This window comes from Nerophis ophidion, linkage group LG18 (assembly GCF_033978795.1).
Source record: "Nerophis ophidion isolate RoL-2023_Sa linkage group LG18, RoL_Noph_v1.0, whole genome shotgun sequence".
NCBI classification, from domain to species: domain Eukaryota; kingdom Metazoa; phylum Chordata; class Actinopteri; order Syngnathiformes; family Syngnathidae; genus Nerophis; species Nerophis ophidion.
Genome location: NC_084628.1, coordinates 9,749,259 through 9,769,005, shown reverse-complemented (window position 1 = coordinate 9,769,005; position 19,747 = coordinate 9,749,259). Strand labels below are relative to the sequence as shown.

At 41.7% G+C, this 19,747-nt stretch overlaps 1 protein-coding gene across 4 annotated transcripts in view; it reads right to left on the bottom strand.

Annotated features, from left to right (window-relative positions):
* b3gat1a (beta-1,3-glucuronyltransferase 1 (glucuronosyltransferase P) a) overlaps nt 1–19,747 on the bottom strand; it is a 308,974-nt gene that overhangs the window by 123,883 nt on the left and 165,344 nt on the right. For all 4 annotated transcript variants that reach the window (XM_061878725.1, XM_061878724.1, XM_061878726.1 and 1 more), the window contains one exon: nt 3,026–3,235. The gene's annotated coding sequence lies outside the window, so the exon portion shown is untranslated. The remainder of the gene's footprint in view (nt 1–3,025; nt 3,236–19,747) is intronic.

Here is a 19,747-nt window from a genome sequence, read left to right as displayed (position 1 = left end):
TTAGAGTTATTTGGTTAGGGTTAGGGTTAAAGGGTTAGGGTTATAATAAGGCCATGCCGAATAAGGCATTAATTAGTACTTAATGACTAGATTAGAGCCAATATGGGCGGTTTAGCTCGGTTGGTAGAGTGGCCGTGCCAGCAACTTGAGGGTTGCAGGTTCGATTCCCGCTTCCGCCATCCTAGTCACTGCCGTTGTGTCCTTGGGCAAGACACTTTACCCACCTGCTCCCAGTGCCAGCCACACTGGTTTGAATGGAACTTATATATCGGGTTTCACTATGTAAAGCGCTTTGAGTCACTAGAGAAAAAGCGCTATATAAAATATAATTCACTTCACATGTGATTAATTTGCATGTTAATAAGCAACTAATTAATGGTGAATATGTTCCCTATACTAAAGTGTTACCATGTTTTTTTTACTGGTGCACAAAATGAACCGTGCATGAACATCACCTTATTCAAGCAACAAAACCAAGACAGTGCATAAACGCACAACAAATTACACATCTGCAAACCAATCAGCTGTTGCCGTATCCATAATACGCCGATAGGGAGAAGTTTGTATTTACACGATGAGTCGGGTGTGTTTTGACCTCCGCCGAACCCCTGAGGTCGACTCACCAAACCCCTGGGGTTCGATCGAACCCTGGTTAAGAACCACTGTGTTACAGTTATTTGAATGACTCTTACCATAATATGTTACATTAACATACCAGGCACCTTCTCAGTTGGTTATTTATGCCTCATATAACATACACTTATTCAGCCTGTTGTTCACTATTCTTTATTTATTTTAAATTGCCTGGGGAGTCTGTGGTGGACTCTCCTATTTCTGGGGCTGAGGTCGCTGAGGTAGTTAAAAAGCTCCTCGGTGGCAAGGCCCCAGGGGTGGACGAGATCCGCCCGGAGTTCCTTAAGGCTCTGGATGCTGTGGGGCTGTCTTGGTTGACAAGACTTTGCAGCATCGCGTGGACATCGGGGGCGGTACCTCTGGATTGGCAGACCGGGGTGGTGGTTCCTCTCTTTAAGAAGGGGGACCGGAGGGTGTGTTCCAACTATCGTGGGATCACACTCCTCAGCCTTCCCGGTAAGGTTTATTCAGGTGTACTGGAGAGGAGCCTACGTCGGATAGTCGAACCTCGGATTCAGGAGGAACAGTGTGGTTTTCGTCCTGGTCGTGGAACTGTGGACCAGCTCTATACTCTCGGCAGGGTTCTTGAGGGTGCATGGGAGTTTGCCCAACCAGTCTACATGTGCTTTGTGGACTTGGAGAAGGCATTCGACCGTGTCCCTCGGGAAGTCCTGTGGGGAGTGTTCAGAGAGTATGGGGTATCGGACTGTCTTATTATGGCGGTCCGCTCCCTGTATGATCAGTGCCAGAGCTTGGTCCGCATTGCCGGCAGTAAGTCGAACACATTTCCAGTGAGGGTTGGACTCCACCAAGGCTGCCCTTTGTCACCGATTCTGTTCATAACTTTTATGGACAGAATTTCTAGGCGCAGTCAAGGCGTTGAGGGGTTCCGGTTTGGTGACCGCAGGATTAGGTCTCTGCTTTTTGCAGATGATGTGGTCCTGATGGCTTCATCTGACCGGGATCTTCAGCTCTCACTGGATCGGTTCGCAGCCGAGTGTGAAGCGACCGGAATGAGAATCAGCACCTCCAAGTCCGAGTCCATGGTTCTCGCCCGGAAAAGGGTGGAGTGCCATCTCCGGGTTGGGGAGGAGACCCTGCCCCAAGTGGAGGAGTTCAAGTACCTAGGAGTCTTGTTCACGAGTGAGGGAAGAGTGGATCGTGAGATCGACAGGCGGATCGGTGCGGCGTATTCAGTAATGCGGACGTTGTACCGATCCGTTGTGGTGAAGAAGGAGCTGAGCCGGAAGGCAAAGCTCTCAATTTACCGGTCGATCTACGTTCCCATCCTCACCTATGGTCATGAGCTTTGGGTCATGACCGAAAGGATAAGATCACGGGTACAAGCGGCCGAAATGAGTTTCCTCCGCCGTGTGGCGGGGCTCTCCCTTAGAGATAGGGTGAGAAGGTCTGCCATCCGGGAGGAACTCAAAGTAAAGCCGCTGCTCCTCCACATTGAGAGGAACCAGATGAGGTGTTTCGGGCTTCTGGTCAGGATGCCACCCGAACGCCTCCCTAGGGAGGTGTTTAGGGCACGTCCAACCGGTAGGAGGCCACGGGGAAGACCCAGGACACGTTGGGAAGACTATGTCTCCCGGATGGCCTGGGAACGCCTCGGGATCCCCCGGGAAGAGCTAGACGAAGTGGCTGGGGAGAGGGAAGTCTGGGTTTCCCTGCTTAGGCTGTTGCCCCCGCGACCCGACCTCGGATAAGCGGAAGATGATGGATGGATGGATGGAAATTGCCTTTCAAATGTCTATTCTTGGTGTTGGGTTTTATCAAATCAATTTCTCCAAAAATGCGACTTATACTCCAGTGCGACTTATATGTTTTTTTCCTTCTTTATTGTGCATTTTTGGCAGGTGCGACTTATACTCGGAAAAATACGGTACATAATTAAACAGAATTTGTCCATGAACGTCTATAACAGTAAAAAAGTATATCCAGCATATATTTTGTTATAAAAATGATATAGCATGCTTATGACAACAGGAAAAAACAGTACCATTAGTAATATTTATAGCTACTACATAAATCCATTAAATTTCTGTTCAGTTCTACATGTCTTCTGTTCAAAGGGGCAATAATCACCCAAGGTCGTTCTTTATATTTGTGTTTGTCGAAAAAAAAAATCACCATCGCCTTGAAATATTTTCCAGCTGACCCTCTCGTAGAAATCTCCAAGAAACGAATCAGCACTACCAAGAATTAAGAGCAAAGCAACATTTTCATGGTTGGATGGAAACGGAAAAAAAAAAAAAAAGCATGAAACTAAAAGTGACAGAGCTCCTGTGTGCAGAACAAATCCATATACCAGAAAAGAAGCCGTTTTCATACCGAGCAGTGATGGACATGTTTGGTCAGCTTAAGGACATAACAGTTTGATACTCACATGCACCCGCAAGCCCCGCCTCCTTCCTCCTCTTCGTCGTCCCTTTTCCTCTTCGCCTTCGATTCTGTCACAACCTGCCCGGCTCAAGCCCGCCTTAATTGGTGCCGCCTGCAGAGCAGAGACGTGCTCGCTCGACGGTGGTCAAACGTCGCCGAAGCCGAGCCAAGAGGCGACATTTGAAATCCCCAGGGAGAGGGAGAGTCGGTCGTGCTGTGGGGGGGGGGGGGGGGAGAAAGGACAGAGAGTGACGGGTAAGAATGGGCCTCCTCTTCCTGACACAATGAGGCGCATTGAAGAACGGGAATGAAGCCACTGGCTCATTCTCGGTGGCTTGGAATTCGTGTCAGGAGGAATAATGGAGCAAACAGGATGTACTGTATAAGGGGGGCACGGTCACAGGGGGGTACACTTCGTATCCAACATGCTTAAATAAATACCAGTATATTTTTCTTTAATTTTTGCTTAGTTCCTGTGCTCAACATACCTACAGCAAATTAAATGTTTTCTTTTTAATACAAAAATGATGTGGAATCAATAACAAAAGGTCCACTGAAATGAGATTTTCTTATTTAAACGGGGATAGCAGGTCCTTTCTATGTGTCATACTTGATCATTTTGCGATATTGCCATATTTTTGCTGAAAGGATTTAGTAGAGAACATCGACATAAAGTTTCCAACTTTTGGTCGCTAATAAAAAAGCCTTGCCTGTACCGGAAGTAGCAGACAATGTGCGCGTGACGTCACGGGTTGTAGGGCTCCTCACATCCTCACATTGTTTACAATCATGGCCACCAGCAATTAGAGCGATTCGGACCGAGAAAGCGACAATTTCCCCATTAATTTGAGCGAGGATGAAAGATTCGTGGATGAGACTAGTGAGAGTGAAGGACTAGAAAAAAAAATTAAAAAGACGAGGGGAGTGGGAGCGATTCAGATGTTATTAGACACTTTTACTAGGATAATTCTGGAAAATCCCTAATCTGCTGATTGTGTTACCAGTGTTTTAGTGAGATTATATGGTACCTGAAAATCGGAGGAGTGTGGTCACGGGTGTGGTGACCGCCAGTGCCTCCGGTGGGAGGAGGTAAGAGAGTCCGCAGCAGCAGGAGGACGCAAGCTCCGCTCATGTCTACGGTAAGAGCCGATTTATTACCACAATTTTCTCAGCGAAACCTGGCGGTTGACATGTGATCGGGAACCGTGTTCGCTTGACCGCTCTGTTCCATAGGGTGAGAAGCTCTGCCATCCGGGAGGAACTCAAAGTAAAGCCGCTGCTCCTCCACATTGAGAGGAACCAGATGAGGTGTTTCGGGCTTCTGGTCAGAATGCCACACCAACGCCTCCATAGGGAGGTGTTTAGGGCATGTCCAACCGGTAAGAGGCCACGGGGAAGACCCAGGACACGTTGGGAAGACTATGTCTCCCGGCTGGCCTGGGAACGCCTCGGGATCCCCCGGAAGGAGCTGGACGAAATGGTTAGGGAGAAGGAAGTCTGGGCTAACTGCTTAGGCTGCTGCCCCCGCGACCCGACCTGGGATAAGCAGAAGAAGAAAGATGGATGGATGGATGGATGGATGGACTATTTCTTTGAGTTTATGTCTCTTATTCAACTTCCAAAGACACTTTTGAGTTCGCATTTTTGAAATGATCATTTAACTTGTTTTGTGCTGGCACACATTGATATTTGGCACTACCTAAACATTCAAATTGCACTTCAATGCTCTTTCATTAAATATAAGCTATTTGAGTTTAAAGATTGCCATTAATTGGTGATGGCGGGTCCTGCAGCCAAACCACAGGTGTGAAGAACTGTAATATACGAACATTTAAGTTGTAATAACTAGGGATGTCCGATAATGGCTTTTTTGCCGATATCTGATATTCTGATATTATCCAACTCTTAATTACGGATTCCGATATCAACCGATACCGATATATACAGTCGTGGAATTAACACATTATGATGCCTAATTTTGTTGTGATGCCCCACTGGATGCATTAAACAATGTAACAAGTTTCCCCCCCCATAAAAAATCAACTCAAGTTATGGAAAAAAATGCCATAATTATTATTGAAGTCACAAGGAGCATTATATTTTTTAACATGCCTCAAAACAGCAACTTGAAATTTGGGAAATGCTCTCACTGAGAAAGCACGCGGAGGTTGAGGTGGGCGGGGTTAAGGTGGGGGGAGCGGGGAGGTGTATATTGTAACGTCTCGGAAGAGTTAGTGCTGCAAGGAGTTTTGGGTATTTGTTCTGTTGTGTTTGTGTTGTGTTATGGTGCAGATGTTCTCCCGAAATGTGTTTGTCATTCTTGTTTGGTGTGGGTCCACAGTGTGGCGCATATTTGTAACAGTGTTAAAGTTGTTTATACGGCCACCTTCAGTGTGACCTGTATGGCTGTTGACCAAGTATGCTTTGCATTCACGTGTGTGCGAAAAGCCGTACTTATTATGTGATTGGCGGTGCCTTTAAGGTTTATTGGCGGTGTGTACTTTTACCTACGTCCGTGTACACAGCGGCGTTTTAAAAAGTCATACATTTTACTTTTTGAAACCGATACTGATAATTTTGATACCGATAATTTCCGATATTACATTTGAAAGCATTTATCGGCTGATAATATCGGCAGTCTGAATAAGTCTTATTCAGTACTCTAATATGTTTTACTGTATAATGCAGGCGGCCACTGTGATTTTAGAGGGAAAGAAGCTACATGAAGGAGAAAAAAAACAACCTAATATATAAAAATAAAAAAGAGAGCCTCAGTGTGCAAGCAGGCGTAGGTTTGCCCTAATCTAATCAATAACAATAACCATAGTAACCATGCGGGATGCCCTGTGTGTGTACGCTTTATGAGCCATCTGTGAGCCAGGATTTTTAAAACACTCTCTTGGAGTAAATTGCTTCAGCAAAAAGGGCACTGCAGAAAATCGACTGCTGACATTCTATGTTATGAATAGCATATACATTGCTTTTTTTTATTTTTTATTACTAACATTAAGGCGCCAGATATAAAACAATATGTGTAGCTTTACACTACGTATCGCCATAAATACTGTAAATCTTCAATGTCTTGCTAAAGTGTATGGGGCGTTTATTTACTCTACTGCAGAGAGTAACATGCATCTATTAGAAGTAAGACATTTTTTTTGGGGGAGGGGGGGGGGATTTTTTGTGCTTTCCAATGTAATATCTATTTAATATACAAAAATATTAAGTATTTTTTTACACTAATAGTGAAGTGAATTATTTTTATATAGCGCGTTTCTCTAGTGACTCAAAGCGCTTTACATAGTGGAACCCAATATCTAAGTTACATTTAAACCAGTGTGGGTGGCACTGGGAGCAGGTGGGTAAAGTGTCTTGCCCAAGGACACAACGGCAGTGACTAGGATGGCGGAAGCGGGAATCGAACCCCGAACCCTCAAGTTGCTGGCACGGCCACTCTACCAACCGATACCTACCGCCCCATTATTTAATATAGAACATTATTATTATTAATATTATTAAGTATTATTTTACACTTACATTAAAATATGAACCAGCATCCACAGGAGGTCCCAAGTAAAAAAATAAATAAATTAAATATTTAATGGTTGTTTAATGGTGTCCTGTCTAGCCCCTCAGGTCAGATTGTATTGTTAATATGCATGCCCATATCTGCCGTACAGATGTAGTTTTCAAAGTAAAAATTATACTTGTTTTGTTGCCTAATTTGTATTCGACTTCAAGGAATGTCTGGAAAATATTTAGCATTTGGCACAGTTGGACCGGAGCAGGTGGGGATAAAAAGAGGGAAATTTGGAGGACAAAAGGGGGAAAAGACAACAAAAAAAAGAAGTAAATGTCGAGGGCAGAAAGTGTTTCCATTGTGACACAAAAACCTATTTTAATAAGGCCCAAGTTGTGTTTTTACGTGTTTTTTTTTATTTCTCTTTGCCAATTGGGCTTATTGGACCCTAATTAGAATACAAACTAAGAATCACCTTTTGATATGATGTACTTAGTCCATAAGTAATAAATGTGTACTTCATGGTTAGAGACATGCTAATTCTTATTTTTACACTTTTTTTTTCCAAATTCCATTGTATATAATACTCTTCTGACACGACCAGATGGCAGTATAAGTGTCCACATAAGCGGCCATAAGACCCCAGTTTAGTAGAGTAGACAATGTTGAAAAAAAGAGCTAAAAGGTGCTGTCCACGCATGTGGCCACTAAGGCCTTTAGTCTTAGGAAATCACCTGCAACACACCCACTAGAGCAGGGGTCGGGAACCTTTTTGGCTGAGAGAGCCATGAAAGCCAAATATTTTACTATGTATTTCCGTGAAAGCCATATAATATTTTTTAACACTGAATACAACTAAATGCGTGTATTTTTAAGTAAGACCAAACATTTCCAAAGTATTATAAGTATCTCCTTCTTTTTAATAACGTTGTTTTTCTGAAATTAACCAATAATGAATGAAATAGTTTTTACCATTAATGCGACTTCTTGAACAAGTGGGTTAGAAAACGGATGGATGGATTAAAACGTATGAGAATGTTTTATATTTTGAACGTTATTTTTCACACTTTTACCAGCGGAGAGTAATTATTCATTACTTATCGCTGTGTTTTTCAACCGCTGTGCCAGGGTACACTAGTGTACCATGAGATACATTCAGGTGTGTCGTGGAAGATTATGTAATTTCACCTAATTGGGTTAAAAATATGTTTTTCAAACCAGTAATAATAATCTGCAAATGTGTCTTTGTTGAGTGTCTGTGCTGTCAAGAGCTCAGCGGAGAAACCGTGTAATACTCTTCCATATCAGTAGGGGGCAGCAAGTAGCCAATGTCTTTGTAGATGTCGAGAACATGGTATGTCGTGATCCCAATATGCGGGAGGCAGCGTGTAGGTAAAAAGGTATCCAACACTTAAACCAAAAATAAACAAAAGGCGAGTGCCGCTAAGAAAAGGAATTGAAGCAAAACAAAAGTAAACAAAAACAGAATGCTGGACGACTGCAAAGACTTACAGCGTATGGAGCAGACGGCGTCCACAAAGTAAATGCGTACATGACATGACAATCAATAATGTCCCCACAAAGAAGCAGTGCGTCCGCACAACTTAGTCTTGATTGCAAAAACAAGGCAGGTGCGGGGAATAGCATTCAAGGAATACATGAAACTGCTACAAGAAAATAACAACAAAAGAGGAAAAGCCACAAAAATAGGAGCGCAAGACACAGGAAAACACCAAAAAACTCTAAATAAGTTACGGCATGATCTGATAGGTTGTGACAGTACACCGACATTGAGACAAGAGCTATATTGATGCATGGTTGGTTATGGTTTGAATTCATATCAAACAATTGCGAGAACGATTTTTTATCGTCAGTATTGGCTACTGAGTTTCATTTTTTTATGTTTTCTGCTAGTGGTGTGCCTCAGAATTTTTTCAGTGAAAAACATGTGCCCGGGCTCCGAATAGGTTGAAAAACACTGACTTATCGTGTTAAGCAATGTAAGCTAAGATTTATCTGAGAACCAGATGCAGTCATTAAAAGAGCCACATCTGGCTCTAGAGCCAAAGGTTCCCTACCCCTGCACTAGAGCCTGCAGTGCCTCGGACTGGAAGTCTCTGCAGAGAGTGGTGAGGACGGCGGAAAATATCTTTAGGACTCTTCTTCCTCCTAACCGGGAAAATGCAAAAAGCCGCTGCCTGACCAGGGCTCAGAAAATCTGCAGAGACTCCTCCCACCCCCACCAAGACTGGACTCTAGAAAGAGGTTCCGCAGCCTCCGTAGCAGAACCTCCAGGTTCTGTAACAGCTTCTTTCCTCAGACCATAAGACTTTTGAACACATCATAATAATCCCCTCAATTCCTGCAAAAAACGGATTAACTCGCTGGAATATAAGGACAATATAACATGCATCCATAAATGTGGATGCATATGCAAAAGTGCAATATATTTATCTGTGCAATAATCTATTTATTTATATCTGCACCTTATTCAATCAATCAATCAATGTTTATTTATATAGCCCCAAATCACAAATGTCTCAAAGGACTGCACAAATCATTACGACTACAACATCCTCGGAAGAACCCACAAAATTGCTCTTTTATCCTGTGTTACAATGAGCTAATGCAAACATTTTGTTCTTATCTGTAAAGTTCAAATTTGAATGACAATAAAAGGAAGTCTAAGTCCAAGTCTAATAGTACTCACAATTGTACAGTTTGCACTCACTATTTAGCACTTAGTACAAGGGTAGGGAACCTATGACTCGCGAGCCAGATGTGGCTCTTTTGATAACTGCATCTGGCTCTCGGATAAATCTGAGCTGAGACTGTTAAAAATAACGTTCAAAATATAAAACATGCTCATGCATTTGAATCCATCCATCCTTCAAGAAGTTGCATTAAGGGTAAGAAGTGATTTATTTATTATCGGTTAGTTTAGGTCTTGCCCTCCTGGGGGTTCTTCAGACCACCAAGCACCGACATGAGAACTTGTTTCAGTGTTACAATATTTTTTTATTTTTCAATAAGTCTCTCAGTTGCTTTCAAGCAATTGTCTTTTTCCTCTATTGTACTCGCTCGCACTCTGGCTCCAGCCCCAACCCCGTGTCTCCTCCTGGCTACTGCTTATAAATTAGATAAAAAGGCCCAGGTGGGCCATCTATGCACCTGTCGCTGATTTCGAGGCTGGTCCTGGCAACACCCCGCTTCGCTGCAGGCCACGCCCCCTCCACAGTTAGATTTAGAATAACAATGTTATTAGAAAGAATAAGAGACCTATTATAATCTAGAAATGTTGGTCTTAAAAATGCATGCGTTTAGTTGTGTTCAGTGTTGAAAAAAATATTATACGGCTCTTGCGGAAATACATTTTAAAATATTTGGATTCTTGGCTCTCCCAGCCAAAAAGGTTCCCGACCCCTGACTTAGTAGATCACACCCAAACTGTCTGAAAGACATCATTCCGCAAATGGTTTGATTAGAAATGGAATAAATTGTTTTAATTAAAATCAGTTATTTTGTATTCATCAAGCAGGCGATAATTGAAGAGCGTCTGTTACTCCTGGTTTCAAAACTCATCCTATACAGCGCACTAGCATCAATCTTTAAAAGTGAGTGAATTAGAAAGCCGGAACAGAACCGTAGTTCTTTTTGGCTACGTTCACACTGCAGGGCGTGACGTCCGATTCAGATTTTTTTGGGGGCAATTACGATATTTTCAGTAGTCATTTACAAAAAAAAGGGAATTTCTGATGTGAATGCAATCTGACCCGCATGCGGACATGACGTCATGATGTCGTACGCACTGCAGTGTTTACAGAAGCAAACATGACTCACGCTCTAGACGGTCTGAATACTGGCGCATTTTTGGCAATTTCAACGATTTTATGCAATCAAAGTCAATATTTTATCAACCAAATTATTCCGTGTAAACAATTAAGAAAAAGTATTTTGGCTCGGGCAGTTTTATGGGATAAGTTGCTTTGATGTCTAATGGAGGACATGGACCCCGACTTAAACAAGTTGAAAAACTTATTGGGGTGTTACCATTTAGTGGTCAATTGTACGGAATATGTACTGTACTGTATAATCTACTAATAAAATGTTCAATTTAAAAAAAATCTATCAAGACCCAAACTGTCTGAAAGACATGATTCCGTAAATGGTTTGATTATAACTGGAATAAATAGTTTTCATTAAAATCAGTTATTTGGTATTTATCAAGCAGGCGATAATTGAAGAGCGTCTGTTACTCATTCTATACAGCGCACTAACATCAATCTTTAAAAGTGAGTGAATTAGAAAGCGGGAACAGAACTGTAGTTCTTTTTGACTATGTTCACACTGCAGGTCCAATTCAGATTTTTTTTTCTGTCAATAACGATCTTTTTAGTGGTCGTTTACAAAAAAAAAAAAGGAATTTCTGATGTGAATGCAATCTGACCCGCATGCGGACATGACGTCATGATGTCGTACGCACTGCAGTGTTTACAGAAGCAAACATGACTCCCTCTCTAGACGGTCTGAATACTGGCGCATTTTTGGCAATTTCAACGATTTTATGCAATCAAAGTCAATATTTTATGAACCAAATTATTCCGTGTAAACAATTAAGAAAAAGTATTTTGGCTCGGGCAGTTTTATGGGATGATTTGCTTTGATGTCTAATGGAGGACATGGACCCCGACTTAAACAAGTTGAAAAACTTATTGGGGTGTTACCATTTAGTGGTCAATTGTACGGAATATGTACTGAACTGTGCAATCTACTAATAAAAGTTTCAATCAATCAATCAATCAGGAGTGTGTCTGTGGGCGAGTAGTCTGAGACAGGAGTGGTGGATATTTCACGCAAGTTTCTAAAACATTTGATTCCTCCCGGTTTTCTGCTCCGTTGTCAACTATTTTATAATCGTATATTTTGGCGAATAACTATGATGCTTATCGCTTTTTGATGACATTCTGGTCGGATAAATGCGACATTGAGGACGCATCACATACAGTCGTGATAAATACACTTGTCATGGCTGTCTTGAGTTTGCAATACTTTATACAACTCTTATTTTTTTGTGATAGAGTGATTGGAGCACATGTTCTTTTATGAATTTATTTTGGGTCTACTGAAAATGTAAGCAAATCTGCTGGGTCAAAAGAATACATACAGCAATGTTAAAATTTGGTTACATGTCCCTTGGCAAGTTTCAACTTTTGGTTGCCATCCACATGTTTCTGTCAAGCTTCTGGTTTTTGACCACTCCTTTTGACAAAATTGGTGCAGTTCAGCTAAATTTGTTGGTTTTCTGACATGAACTGATTTCTTCAGCATTGTCCACATGTTTAAGTCATGACTTTGAGAAGGCTTTTCTAAAAAACCTTAATTGTAGCCGGATTTAGCCATTCCTTTACCACTTTTGACGCATTGGCCTGTTGGAACACCCAACTGCACCCAAGACCCAACTTCCGGGCTGATGATTTTAGGTTGTCCTGAAGAATTTGGAGGTAATCCTCCTTTTTCATGTTCTATTTACTCTCTGTAAAGCACAAGTTCCATTGGCAGCAAAACAGATCCAGAGCAGAATACTACCACCACCATGCTTGACGGTAGGTACGGTGTTCCAGGGATTAAAAGCCTCAACTTTTCTGCTTCAAACATATTCCTGGGTATTGTAGCCAAACAGCTCATTTTGTGTTTCAATCGACCACAGAACTTTCCTTCAGAAGGTCTTATCTTTGTCCATGTGATATGACCCAGCTGATTTGGTCACATTTTCAGTAGACCCATAATAAATTCACAAAAGAACCAAACTTCATGAAGGATTTTTGGGACCAACAAGTATGTGCTCCAATCACTCTATCACAAAAAAATAAGAGTTGTAGAAATGAGTGGAAACTCAAAACAGCCATGACATTATGTTCTTTACAAGTGTATGTAAATTTTTGATCGCGACTGTATATCCAATTTATGTCCACAAACGAAATAGCGTGGGTCGGATATGAAAAATTCAGAATTGTACTGTTCACACGGGCATGAAAATATCCGACACAGGTCTCATATGGGCAAATAAAATCGGAATTGACCTGTAGTGTGAACAAGACCTTTGACTACTTCAAGCCTGGGCAAATGCGGCCCGTTTAGCTTTTCAATCTGGCCCACTGGACATTCCCAAATATTTTTTTTAGATCTTTAAGATGGAAGGTGTAGCTGCCATTATGATGTGCAGTGATGTTTTCTAATGACCGTAAGTCTTAAACTATACAAAATGTTTCAATGATTGGAATCTGTGCTTTTGCATGATATACCGGTTACTATGGTAATCTAATTAGTTACTATGGTAATCAAATTAGTTACTATGATAATCTAAGTCAAGGCAGCTCAGACGTGGCATCAAGCAGTGTGAGTGGGGAGCGTTTCCACTGAGTGTTTCCAGAGTGGCCGGCCTGAAATGCGGGTGTCAGGGACAGACGCGGAAGGACATTTTTACAACAAAGTTCTAAGGCTTAGTGATATATATAAGATGTATTAGATTGTAGGTGGTTTATTTTTTTACCCTTCGCGTTCATATTTTGCTGCGTTTATTGCATTTTTATTGCGTTTCGCTTGACTGTAAAAGGAGGTGTGGCTTTATTGTGTTGTCAATATTCAGAGTTTTATCGTTCATAGTTAATATTGGAAATCCTGCTTTCTTTATTTTCATGTACATTCTGGCTGTCTCATTCAGTTCAAAAAATAAAAATTCCTCTCCGTTTTTTAAGGCGGTCTGTCGTGACGTTTTTAGCATTCAATCAGATATTATTGTGAGGTTTTGTATTAGTGTTCCTAACAATGGATATACCGGCCCCCAGACCCTTTTTTTTTTCTCTATATGTGGCCCATTACTATACATACATACTATACTATACATATACTACCAGTCTGTGGTTGCCAGTGTTCTGTTCTACATGGTAGTGTGCTTGGGGGGGCAGTACATCTAAGGACAGCTCCAGACTGGAGAAACTGATCAGGCGGGCTGGTTCTACACCAATCGGAATAAAACTGGACTCACTGGTGACGGTGGCAGAGAATAGGACTGTAGATAAACTAGTGAGCATCCTGGATGATGCCAGTCAGTAGCTCCTCTGGCGTTATCAGTAGCAAGGGGAGCCTGTTCAGTGCTAGACTGCTTCATCCCAAGTGCAGGACTAGTAGACTAAAAAACTCCTTTGTCCCACACGCCATTAGACTTTAAAACTCCTTTCTGGGGAGGGGGGCAGGGGGTACTAGGATGACAGGGAATGCAAAACAACAGTGCAATACTTTTTCATAACATGGTCACTACTGCCTAGTTTCTCTTGCTGTATTTTTATTTTACTGTTATATTTTTATTCCCATTGTTGCTTTTTATTAGTATTCTTATTGTAATATTTCTCTATTTTGTTTCCATTTATACCCCCTTTATTTACTTTACATTTAAGTCTCACCCTAAAACTCATTTGTATACTCTAGCCTTTAAATAGACCTCCTTTTTAGACCAGTTGATGTGCCGCTTCTTTTCTTTTTCTCCTCTGTCCCCCCCTCCCTTGTGGAGGGGGTCCGGTCCGATGACCATGGATGAAGTACTGGCTGTCCAGAGTCGAGACCCAGGATGGACCGCTCGCCTGTGTATCGGTTGGGGACGTCTCTACGATGCTGATCTGACTCCACTTGGGATGGTTTCCTGTGGACGGGAGTCTCGCTGCTGTCTTGGATCTGCTTTGAACTGAACTCTCGCGGCTGTGTTGGAGCCACTATGGAATGAACTTTCACAGTATCATGTTAGACCCGCTCGACATCCGTTGCTTTTGGTCCCCTAGAAGGGGGGGGGGGGGGGGGGGGGGGCTGCCCTCATTTGAGGTCCTCTCCAAGGTTTCTCATATTCATCATTGTCACTGGCGTCCCACTAGGTGTGAGTTTTCCTTGCCCTTATGTGGGTTCTTCCGAGGATGTCGTAGTCGTAGTGGTTTGTACAGTCCTTTGAGACATTTGTGATTTAGGGCTATATAAATAAACATTGATTGATTGATTGATTTTTACTTTTTAAATTGATCTCAACTCTGTACACTGCTGCTGGAATTTAAATTTTCCTGAAGGAATCAATAAAGTACTATCTATCTATCTATCTATCTATCTATCTATCTATTAGGCAAAATAATTGCCCAGGTCTGGACTACATGGTCTTATATTGACCAATATGCTGCACAACAAAGCGGCGTCAGAACCAATGTTGTACTAGTGGTAAGTAGCCAACTGCTCCGTCGGCATTAAAATGCTGATGAGTTGTAAACAACAGCACAGTCAGTGTAACCCTGGCAACTTTTTTAAAGTGCATGCAGATGCAAACAAAGCCATTTATTTGGGGTGAGGCGTTCACTTGTCTCAAGTTGTAAGAAGAGCCCATGAATTGAGACTTGCCTTTTATCAAAACTGAGGTCACCATTTGAGGAAAATGTGTGTATTTTTCAGACTAAAAACCGCACCCATTAAATTTTCAAAGAAAAAACAACAACTTTTCATATATTAGCCGCCCCAGACTATAAGGCGCGGATATATACCGATTTTTTTTTGGGGATTGATTGAAACTTTTATTACAAAGCCCGTTTCCATATGAGTTGGGAAATTGATGTTAGATGTAAATATAAACGGAATACAATGATTTGCAAATCCTTTTCAACCCATATTCAATTGAATGCACTATAAAGTCAATATATTTGATGTTTAAGAATTTCATGGCTGCAACACGTGCCAAAGTAGTTGGGAAAGGGCATGTTCACCACTGTGTTACATCACCTTTTCTTTTAACAACACTAAATAAACGTTTGGGAACTGAGGAAACTAATTGTTGAAGCTTTGAAAGCAGATTTCTTTCCCATTCTTGTTTTATGTAGAGCTTCAGTCGTTCAAAAGTCCGGGGTCGCCGCTGTCGTATTTTACGCTTCATAATGCTCCACACATTTTCGATGGGAGACAGGTCTGGACTGCAGGCGGGCCAGGAAAGTACCCGCACTCTTTTTTTTACGAAGCCATACTGTTGTAACACATGGCTTGGCATTGTCTAGCTGAAATATGCAGCGGCGTCCATGATAACGTTGCTTGGATGACAACATATGTTGCTCCAAAACCTGTATGGACCTTTCAGCATTAAGAGTGCCTTCAGAGATGTGTAAGTTACCCATGTTTTGGGCACTAATACACCCCCATACCATCACAGATGCTGGCTTTTGAACTTTTCGCCTATAACAATCCAAATGGTTATTTTCCTCTTTGTTCTGGAGGACACCATGTCCTGTTTCCAAAAATAATTTGAAATGTGCACTCGTCAGACCACAGAACACCTTTCCACTTTGCATCAGTCCATTTTAGGTGAGCTCGGGCCCAGCCAAGCCGAGGGCGTTTCAGGGTGTTGTTGATAAATGGGTTTGTATAGTAGAGTTTTAACTTGCACTTACAGATGTAGCGACCAACTGTAGTTACTGACAGTGGTTATATGAAGTTTTCCTGAGCCCATGTGGTGATATCCTTTACACACAGATGTTTGTTTTTGATGCAGTACCGCCTGAGGGATCAAAGGTCCGAAATATCATCGCTTACGTATAGTGATTTCTCCAGATTTTCTGAACCTTTTGATGATTTTACGGACCGTACATGGTAAAATCCCTAAATTCCTTGCAAAATCTCATTGAGAAATGTTCTAAAACTGTTCGACAATTTGCTTACAAAGTGGTGACCCTCACCCCATCCTTGTTTGTGATTTACCTAGCATTTCTTGGAAGCTGTTTTTATTCCCAATCATGGCACCCAACTGTTCCCAATAAGCCTGCACACCTGTGGGATATTCCATATAAGTGTTTGATGAACATTCCTCAACTTTATCAGTATTTATTGCCACCTTTCCCAACTTTTTTGTCACGTGTTGCTGGCATCAAATTCTAAAGTTAATGATTATTTGCAAAAAAAAAATGTTTATCGGTTTGAACATCAAATATGTTGTCTTTGTAGCATATTCAACTGAATATGGGTTGAAAATGATTTGCAAATCATTGTATTCCGTTTATATTTACATCTAACACAATTTCCCAACTCATATGGAAACGGGGTTTGTAGTAGATTGCACAGTACAGTACATATTCCGTACAATTGACCATTAAACGGTAACACCGGAATAAGTTTTTCAACTTGTTTAAGTCGGGGTCCACGTTAATCAATGTTGTGAAATGAGATATTTATATTCTTAATTGTAGTGTTGTAAGTACGTATTAATTGTAAGACAGCAGTAAAACGATTGATCAAACAAAACAGAAAAGTCATTGATGCCTTTCTTCATATTGTAATTGTAAAGACATTATAATAATCACAAAAACATTTTTTTAAGGCATTTTACTTACTTGAATCTAATGATTCCTGTCAAGTCTGTCAAAGGGTTGTTGCTCGAATGATGTTTTGCCGGGTTTGTGACTTCATGGCCTGAGGGCTGGGCTTATAAACACATCCACTGTCCAATGACAATCTGAGCAGGTACAACAGGATCCGATGACTATGTAAAAATGTTTTTTTTAGAGAAAAAAAACATTTACATTTTTTTTCTGTCTATGGTAACAGTAATGTTGCCATATGGCATCCGTGGGCCTACATTTCCCTATTAACTTACAAAAACACAAAAATACATCATATCTGAATCATCAAAAAAAATTGCTAATGTTCTTCTATATCTGGACTTTACAGGTTTAAAGTGGATCTTTTTAATGCCTAATTTGATTTCATTGCTTACTCCATAATTAAACCAAGGGGTGTCAAACAAATTTTAGATAGGGGGGGCCACATGGAGAAAAATCTACTCCCAAGTGGACCGGACTGGTAAAATCACGGCACGATAACTTAGAAATAAAGACAACATCTGATTGTTTTCTTTGTTTAAAAATAGAACAAGCACATTTCTGAAAATGTACAAATCATAATGTTTACACTTATATGTTGCGGTTAACAGTATTCTATCCTTATTTGTCGTTATTTATATTTTCTGAATAGATTATGTGGTAATAGTCATAAGTCAACTAATTGGTGTTAATTTTCAATATAGAAAGATAACTAATTATAATAAAATTATATTGCAGTATGTTATTTATGGAGTTTGATGATGAAGTGAAGTGAATTATATTTATATAGCGCTTTTCTCTAGTGACTCAAAGCGCTTTACATAGTGAAACCCAATATCTAAATTACATTTAAACCAGTGTGGGTGGCACTGGGAGCAGGTGGGTAAAGTGTCTTGCCCAAGGACACAATGGCAGTGACTAAGATGGCTGAAGTGGGAATCGAACCTGCAACCACCCAGTTGCTGGCACGGCCACTCTACCAACTGAGCTATACCGAGAGGAGCCAGATTAGTGGTTCGGGCACCTGGTCAGGATGCCACTCGAACGCCTCCCTAGGGAGGTGTTTAGGACACGTCCAACCGGTAGGAGGCCACGTGGAAGACCCAGGACACGTTGGGAAGACTATGTCTACCGGCTGGCCGGGGAATGTCCCGGGATCCCCCGGGAAGAGCTGGACGAATTGGCTGAGGCGAGGAAAGTCAGGGCTTCCCTGCTTAGGCTGCTGCCCCCGCGACCCGACCTTGGATAAGACTTAGACTTAGAACATCTTTATTGTCCCCGAGGGGCAATTTGGTTTGCAGCAGTAGTCATTAAAAACAAGGTTCAACAGTAAAAACGAGGGTTAGCAGTAAAAACGAGGATGGATGGATGATTTTCTTCAACTGATGTATTAACACCATGTGGTTTATTTTGGACATATGTAGTATCATTTACAAAGATACAAAAAATTGCTATTGCGACATCCAGTGGACACATTTAGAACAGCTGATACTTTCATTCCAAAAATTTACTTTTAATATTTAACAAACTAATCCCACAGTCCGGATAAAACCTGTTCGCGGGCCGTACGTTGGACTCCCGTGGTTTAACCGTTCGCGAAGTTAAATTCATATATTACCTGCACATTTGTATAAGTCACAGGTAAAAAAGTAGCGGCTTATGGTCCGGAAAACACGGTACGTGTAGTACAAAATATTAAATCACAAACATGTCAGAGAGGTATGTGTCATGTTTTGTGGTCACGTTCCGTTTGGATTTGGACTCATTGGGCACGCTCGTTTGTTTTTGTCACCATGACTGCCAATTAGTTTTCACCTGTCATATCACGCACCTGGTTCATTTGGACTCATCCATCCATCCGTCCATTTTTTACCGCTTATTCCCTTTTGGGGTCGCTGGTGCCTATCTCAGCTACAATCGGGTGGAAAGGCAGTGTACACCCTGGACAAGTTGCCACCTCATCTCAGGGCCAACACAGATAGACAACATTCACACTCACATTCACACACTAGGGCCAATTTAGTGTTGCCAATCAACCTATCCCCAGGTGCATGTCTTTGGAGGTGGGAGGAAGCCGGAGTACCCGGAGGGAACCCACGCATTCACGGGGAGAACATGCAAATTCCACACAGAAAGATCCCGAGCCCGGGATTGAACCCCGACTACTCAGGACCTCCGTATTGTGAGGCAGACGCACTAACCCCTCTGCCACCGTGAATCCCCATTTGGACTCATGCACCTGTTAATCACCACAGCATTATTTAAGCCTGTAGTTGCCAGGCAGTCAGCCTGGCGACATCACCTTCTAATCTTACCTGACAAAACGGGTACAAAAAACATGGCAATGGCTGTGGACATAGAACGCTGGAGGTTCACACAAAAGAAGACGAAGACACTCTGGCACAGGACAGAAGGAAGACGAGCCATTTATACACAGGAGGGTGGGTGACACAGGTGGACACAATCAGTCAATCAGGAAAGACGTCAGACCAGTGAAACAAGAGGAAGGGCAAGTGATCTGAAGCTAGAGGGAGAGTCGATATTTCAAAATAAAACAAGAAATGACAAAACATGAAACCAGACGAAACCCAGACCAGACTTCACCCAGGCGTCACAGTATGGTGTTCATTGATTTTTTTTTAGGGACTGAATGTCCCTTTGGGACAGAGGACCCTATTGTATTTCTAAGGTTTTATTATTGTTATTATTAGGCTTCAAACTCGCACAGGAGAGAGATGGAACCCTTCTGATTAAAAGTTATTCACAGAGTTTTGATTACTGCTCCGGTTTTGATTTTACGCGCCTTCAAAGAACCCCT